Genomic DNA, 7,684 nt, shown 5'->3' on the forward strand with positions numbered 1-7,684 from the left:
GGAAAAAGGCCAGAAGGCCGGGAAGCTGAAAGCCGTCAGTAGGCCATGGTGGCCAGCACCAGTACCCTTGTGCTGTAACCCAACATGCCCACGTGTTAACCTAACTCCAGACCCCGAGCATGTATTTCTTTGCAAGGAAAGAAGTGAGAGACAAAAATTCATTCTTGGAAAAACAGGTGATGATGGGAGTCACCTGGGTATGGGGGGTCCCCCCTCCTGTCCTGCTGGTGGCCGGTGGGGGCGAGGAATGCAGTTCTCCACAAGGCTTCTGTGAACGCCAGTGGGCCACGCTGCTGGCTTCCAGGGACCCCCCCCCCCACTCATTCCAGTCAGGTTCAAGTGTACTTTCCCCAGGAGTATTTCAGGAACAAGGTAAGATCTACTGGAGCAAATGAGCTCGACCCCAACCGCAGGGTGCTGAGGCTGTACCCCCACCCAGGGCGCTGAGGCTGCACCGGGGAAGGGGGGGGACACCAGCCCATGCAAACAGCCTGACTCAGGTGGGGAGAGCAGAGCCCCCCCCCACCCATCCGCTCCTACTCCCCCCCACCCCGCATTATCAGCGTGCCTCTGGGTAGCCCCTGATGGATGCCGTTGAACCCGTTCCTTCTCCCGCCCGTGTGCTTCTCTGGCTCCGTGCATCGTCCAACAGGAGAAACCCTGACTGTGGAGGATACCGGCTCCCATCCCCCTCCTTTCCTCCCAAAGATACTTCATTTTAGTTTCCATAGCAAGAGCAAGGGTGCAGGCCCCCAAATCTTCTAAGTTACTGCCCTTGCTGCCGGCAGCGAGGCCCCGAGAGAAGGGAGCACAGCGGCACGACCGAAATGACCCGAGCTTCTGCAGGTGCGTGCAGGGCTCACTCAAGCCCCTGGGCTCTTCCAGCCGCACCCCAAACAGCACAGCCTCCTGTCTGCGGAGCTGAGTCTGTGTGCAGGGGTCTGCAAAGCCTATCCGCGACATGCGCTGGGGCACACCCTTCCTAAGGAAGTAGGTTTGGCCTCTGCGAAGACTTGCTCCCCTGGGCAATACATACGCGTTTCTAAGTAGTGCCGGCTACCGTGGGGTCCTAGCTGAGGACGCGGGCCCTTTGAATCCACCTGCTAGCTTTTGAGTGTGGCCTCATATGGTTATGTCCAGCGAGTAACAAGTGTGCAGCAAACATTATCATCTGGAAAACGCTCACTGAGCCGAACACAGAGGCAGGCCAAGCCTCCGCTTCCCTGCTGAACTTCCTGGGGGAGGGCGGGGCTGGGGGTCGGCCGTGCCCTCTCCCATCCAGACAGAGCGTGAATGAATCTACATTTGGGGCAAGCCACCCTTTCTTCAGGGACAACTCAAGTGTGAGCGGAACCTAGAGACCCTTTATCCCAGAAGGAACCTGAGCCTTCCCGGCCACAGCACAGACCGAAGGGACTGGCACTTGGGCTTAAGACTAAGCGGCCAGTTAGCAGGCACCCAGCACCACCCTGGGACCTGAGCCGGCTTCCACAGCCTGGATACCTTGATCCCCTCACCCCGAATTCATACTGCCAGGGCCTCAGTCTTGGAGGCAGGGCCTTTGGTGGGTGATGAGGTGCTGAGGGTGGAGCCCCAATGATGGGATCAGTGCCCTTTGGAAGGGGTCATCCTTGCCCCTTCCACCACAGGACACCGCCAGAAGATGCCGTCCATGAACCAGGAATCAGCCTCACCAGACACCATGTCTCAGACCTCCAGCCTCCAGAGCCCTGAGAAAGAAGTGTGTTCACAACCCTTGGTCTGTGGTGTCCGGGCACAGTACCCTGGCTGACCTGGCATTGGAAAGGCCACGCCCGCATGCTTGAAACCATGACTCTCACATCCTTACAGTGAAGCATTCAGTGAAAGGGTTCTAAAGGGTTAGACAACCCCTGCTGGGTTTACTCGGAGGCAATCACTGAGTCCTCCGGAAAAGCAGGTGTGCACACGGTCAGGTGCTCGGCGCGTGGGCTACTGCCCAGCTCAGGACCTGTGGCATAAGGAGGGTGGCACATCTGGTCTCCATCCTGGTCCTGACACCAAGCTCCTTCCCACCTTGGGATTTCCCGGTGACAGAGCGTCTCTTGATCTAACCAGGCAACTCCTGGCTGGTTCCTTCCTGGGTGGGGGCAGGTCCCCAGAAAGATGGAGACCTGACTGGAAGCCTGGAATGTTCAGTCCCACCCCCGTCCCCTAGGGAGCTATCACAATCCCTTGTGCCTATGTGGCAAAGACCCCAAAGATCCCAGTAGTGGGGGGTTCAGGGAGCTTCTGGGTTGGGGCACGCCTCCACTGGGCTCAGGACCCTCCCAGACCTCACCCGTGTGCCTCTTCATCTGGCTGTTCATCTGTGCCCTTTATCACATCCTTTCCTATGTAAGAAACCGCTAAGTTTTCCATATGCATTTCCCTAGGATCTGTGAGTCCTTCCAGCACATTCATCAAACCCGAGGAGGGGCCGTGGGAACCTCTCATCTGTTACCCATGGGTCAGAGCACAGGTGATGTCTGGACTTGGGGTTGGCGTCTGAAGTGGGGGTGGTCTTGTGGGATGGATCCCCGAGCCTGTGGGTCCCACAGAGATGGGGCCAGAGCTGAATTAAACTGCTGGACCCCCAGCTGGCATCCGTGGAGAATCAGAGAATTGGTTGATGTTGTCGGAAAACACCAACACACCCATCTGTTGTAAAACCTCAAGGGGCACTGCAATTGTAACAGAAAATTTCCCTGAGGACACGTGTGACTCTTGCGGAAAATAAAACCGCGAAGATAAGCTAACAGATCTTGTCGCCTGCACACCCACGGGCACTCCTTACAGCCACTGAAAAACACCAAATTTCACATCTTCACCCTGTTGGCATCCTGAGAAACCACTACTGTAGCATGGATGTTGTCAGTGCCAAACATTCTTTTAAGCAGGCTCCACACCCAACGTGGGGCTTGAACTCGAGACTCTGAGACCAAGAGCTGTATGTGCTACTGACCGAGCCAGCCAGGTGCCCCTGTAAATGCTGAGCACTTTAATGAATCAGCTTTTTTGCTTTCCAAAGCATCAGCCACTTGCAGAAATTACCTGGTGCTAAGAGACTGTGCCTCATGTCACTGGAAAAACTCCTGTGGCCTTTGAAAATACTTTATAACCAAGATTAAGGGGAGGTCACACATATTGTAAAGAATGTTGAAAGGTGCATTGTGTCCTCAGGCTGAATGTGGTCAATCGGCGCTGGGATGAGGCTGGTGTGTCCAGAGACCAATGGAGAAGCTCCCCCATCAGTTGCCATCTCCAACCCCGTGTGGTTCACACAGTGCTGAACACCCTGGGTGCAGTCAGCCCTGGGCACACATTACGGTCCCTAGAGAAGGCCACAGCCCGGGACAACCAGATCCCACATACCCCGCGTGGCTCATGTAGTGCTGAACACCCTGGGTGTAGTAGCCCTGGGTGCACATTATGGTCCCTACAGCAGGCCACAGCCCGGGACAACCAGATCGCAACACCTGGGGTGCGGAGTCCAGGCAGCAAGGGTCCTAGGCCTTGTCCCAGAACCATGGGCATCGACCTTAGTGCAAACAGCAGGTGCAGAGGCCCACTTCTGGGGACAGCGCTGCAGCAAACCAGGTGTAAGTGATGAGAGCCTATTAGAGAAAACGTTTCTAATCTCTGGAGTTGTCCTCAGTGCATACAGCCAACGCTTCAGGAACATCTGCTAAAACCTGATAAGAACCATGAGCTTCTGCCTCCAGCTCAAGCGGGACACAGTGCCACTCGTGGTCGGTGTGGCCAATACAGGGCTCCTGATCAGGTGTGGTATCAGAGCAACATTCCTCATCTCCCCATCCAAGTCAAGGGGGCTAAACCCTGCAGCACTGTGGCCCAGAGTCTTCCATTTGGAGGCTGTACCCCATGCATGGAGGCATGGCAGATTGAGCTTATCTGGGACCTGGCTGCCCCCAGTCCAGCGCACTAGCGGAGCACAGGGTTTGCCCCAGGAGAGCAGACAGGGAAGGTTAGGACCGCTGCCCAGGGCCTGCTGAGACCCCGCCTCAGGGAGGAGAGGCCAGTCAAGGGGCTCTCCATAGGAACTGACCTCCTTTGACACAGAGCGCAGGAAAGTTCAGGCTGTAGGCTACCCTTGAAAACATTAGCTTGTCTTAATTAAGAGCAACAAGCTGAACCTCAGAAAGACTTGGCTCAAGAGAACCTCCCGGGGTTGGGCAGAACCTACCCACTGGCCTTGAGAAGCGCTGCTTGCCCGAGGCTGAGCATTGCTGAAAACAGAGATCAGTCAGCCAGCAATCAAGGGGGCCCGAGGCTGACTGAGACATCAGCTGAGACAGGCCTCCGAACGGAGGGACTGGAAAACCGATGGGCAGAGAGTCCCCGGAAATCCCTGCACCCGGTGGCGGTGGCGGTGCTCACACTCAAGCTGCATGCTGACTCGGCACCGACACCAGCAGCTTCACCCTGTAGGGCACAGAGACCCCACTGATACAGTCCAAGCACACACGCCCACCTGCAACCACGAAAACAAAACAAGCCCACACAAGCAGGACTGGAGTGTGTCCAGACTTGTTGTACAAGGTATCACCTGAAGTATCCAGTTTTCAACCACAAACAGGAGACATGCCAAGAACAGGAAAGCCTGGCCCCAACACAGGAGGGGAAGGCAGACCACAGAAACAATCGCTGCTATTTCTACTGCTCTGAGAGCACCAAGAGACTGCGGCCGTGATGCTGTGCATCATCAAATAGGGAACACCAACGAAGACAAAGGAGTTATAAAAGTCAGCATTCGCGAGAACGGCTCAGTGGCAGAAGACAGCACCTGTGAGCTTGAAGATAGATTGCAACAGGTCGTGCAGTACAAACGACAGAGAGAATAAAGGATAAGGGGAAACGGAGAGTCCTGGGGAAATGCGGGACGGTACCAAACAAGCACACCAATACACACATGGTAAAAACAACACCCAGTGGACAAGGGCAGAAGACCACCCACAAGGTCAGAGACAGGCACTGGCCAGGTACACAGCAAAGGGCACAGCTCCTGGGAAAACCACTCATTCTCTCCCCCAAACAGTGAAACACAAAACAGCAGCTCAGCCAAATGGTATCCTAAAAAGTGTAGAGTCAGAACACGAAAATAAATGCAATGTGCTTTCAATTGTTATTATTGTTCAGGGTAGTAACTGTTCTCAACACAGGCTTCCTATGGGCGGGGGGGGGGGGGGGAGGCTGCTTTACATGCTTTAGCCCACCTGTGGGGTGGTGGTGGGAGGGGGGTAGCCCACCTGAAGGGGGGGCAGCAGGAGAGGGGGTAGCCCACCTGCGGGTGGGGGTGGGAGGGGGTAGCCTACCAGTGGGGGGGACAAGGGACAGATAGCCCACCTATGGGGGGGCGGGAAGCAGACAGCCCACCCAGTGGTGGGGGATAGCCCATCTGTGTGTGGGGGGGAAGGGATAGCCCACCTGTGGGGGGGCGGAGAGAGGATAGCCCACCTGTGAGGGGGTGGGAAGAGGATAGCCCACCAGGGGGGAGAGGATAGCCCACCTGTGGGGGGACGGGGGTAGAGGATAGCCCACCTGTGAGGGGATGGGAAGAGGATAGCCCACCAGTGGGGGAAAGGATAGCCCACTTGTGTGGGGGGGTGAGAGAGGCTAGTCCACCTGTGGGGGTGGGGGGGAGAGGATAGCCCACCTGTGGGGGGGGGCTGGGGAAGTAGCCCACCTGCGGGTGGGGGGTGCTGGAGGGGGATAGCCTGCCTCCGGGTGGCGGGGGGAGGTAGGCCACCTGCAGAGGATGGCAGGAGACGGGTAGCCCACCTGCAGGAGGAGGGGGGCTGCAGTGCTGCTGGGTACAGTGCAGACATTCTCATCAACCCTGAAAGTTTCAGAGCAGAGAGATGCTCTGAACAGCATTCAGGAGGAATTCACCTGCAGCGACTAACTTGGGCGAAAACCCAAAAGTGAGTCCATAATCTGACAGAGAGTTTCAGGAGCAAACACCAGGCAAGACTTTTAACAAAGTAAATGCAAGGATTCTGAGGATCTAAACTGTGTCTGCTAAAACAAATGCCAGAGAATGTATGTGGAAATTTTTCTGGCCCAGAGTATTTGCCAAACCTTTGAAAAGGCTCTTGGAAAACCTTGTTGATGTGCCCAAAGAAAACGAGCCCCCGGGCACCCTGGTACTGGTGTCAGCAGCACAGTTGTGTGCCCCCCCCCCACCATTGTCATGGTTTAAAATTAGAGCCCACAGGGTCTGGGAGTTGCCACGGAGCATGGAGCCACCCGCCCTTCCAACAGCTGCCTTCCCTCCCTGGAAGGGCTAAGATTAGGGCTGCACAAATTCCTAGAGTAGAAATTAAGGGCCACATTTAACCGGGTGACTTAATTTGGCAATCCTGCCCCTTCTGTCATAATCAGAAAGTGGCTCTTCTCACGGCCAGAGCTTTGCTACTAACTGACTCCATCATTTCCGATCAGTCACTGCCTTGTTGGCCTTCCCAAAGAACTTCAAGACCCCCATTCATTATCCTCTGAGCATCACAATCTGAGAGTCAGCTCATTCAAAAGCCTACCCTTGTCTTTTACACAAGGGCTGTACCGAGAGATGCTCTCAACAAAGTTGTTACTGTCCAAGCAAGAAACACACCCTACTTTCTAAACACTGACTCTCAGATGTGCTAACACCTTATCAGAAAGCTCAGTAATGAAGATAGTGGTTCAGGGGTGGGCAAATGAATGGAATGGAATGGAATGGAATGGAATGGAATGGAATGGAATGGAGTAATAAAGTAGAATAGAATAGAACAGAATATAATAGAAAAATAAAGTAGAATACAATATAATGGAATAATAAAGTAGAATAGAACAGAATATAATAGAATAATAAAGTAGAATAGAATAGAACAGAACAGAATAGAATAATAAAGTAGAATAGAATGGAATGGAAAATAGAATGAACAGAGAGCCTGGGAACAAGAACCATCAGTTCTCCTTGGAAGACACAAACATCAGGTCACTACTTTGCACCTGCATGGAATGAATGGTGACTCCAGAAAAAGATATGTCAAAGTCCTTACCACCAGAATATGTATGGGACCTTATACAGAGGTAGGGTCTTTGCAAATGCAATCAAGTTAGGATGTGGTCATCAGGATTGGCCCCAACCCAAGAAATGGCATCCAGGGAAACTTAGGTGCACAGAGAGGGAAGGTGACCCAGATACACACAGGCAGAAGGTGGTCATGTAAAGACAGAGGGAGAGACCATCTGGGGCACCAGGATCTGGAAGAAGCAAGAAAGCCCCCTGCCCCTACCCAGAACCTCTGGAGGGAGTGTGGCCCTGCCCCCACCTTGGTGCTGGGACAATACATTTCTGCTGATTAGAGCCACACAACTTGTGCCAGTTTATTACAGAAGCCCTAGGGAGTGAATACAATGCCACATACAAAATTCAAGATGACTTTTATCCCAGGAATTACATGACCCATCAATCCTGGATGTGTACCTGTCCACACAAAAACTTGTACACAAATGCTCACAGCAGCACTATTCACAGACGTCCCCCTCAGCTGATGAATGGATAAACAGTGTGGTCTCTCCTTACAAAAGGAGAGAAGCACACTCACCTGGTGCAACATGGCTGGACCTTAAACACAAGATGCTTGGTGAGAGAAGCCAG

The sequence above is a fragment of the Acinonyx jubatus genome, chromosome A1 (assembly GCF_027475565.1).
Source record: "Acinonyx jubatus isolate Ajub_Pintada_27869175 chromosome A1, VMU_Ajub_asm_v1.0, whole genome shotgun sequence".
Lineage (NCBI taxonomy): Eukaryota > Metazoa > Chordata > Mammalia > Carnivora > Felidae > Acinonyx > Acinonyx jubatus.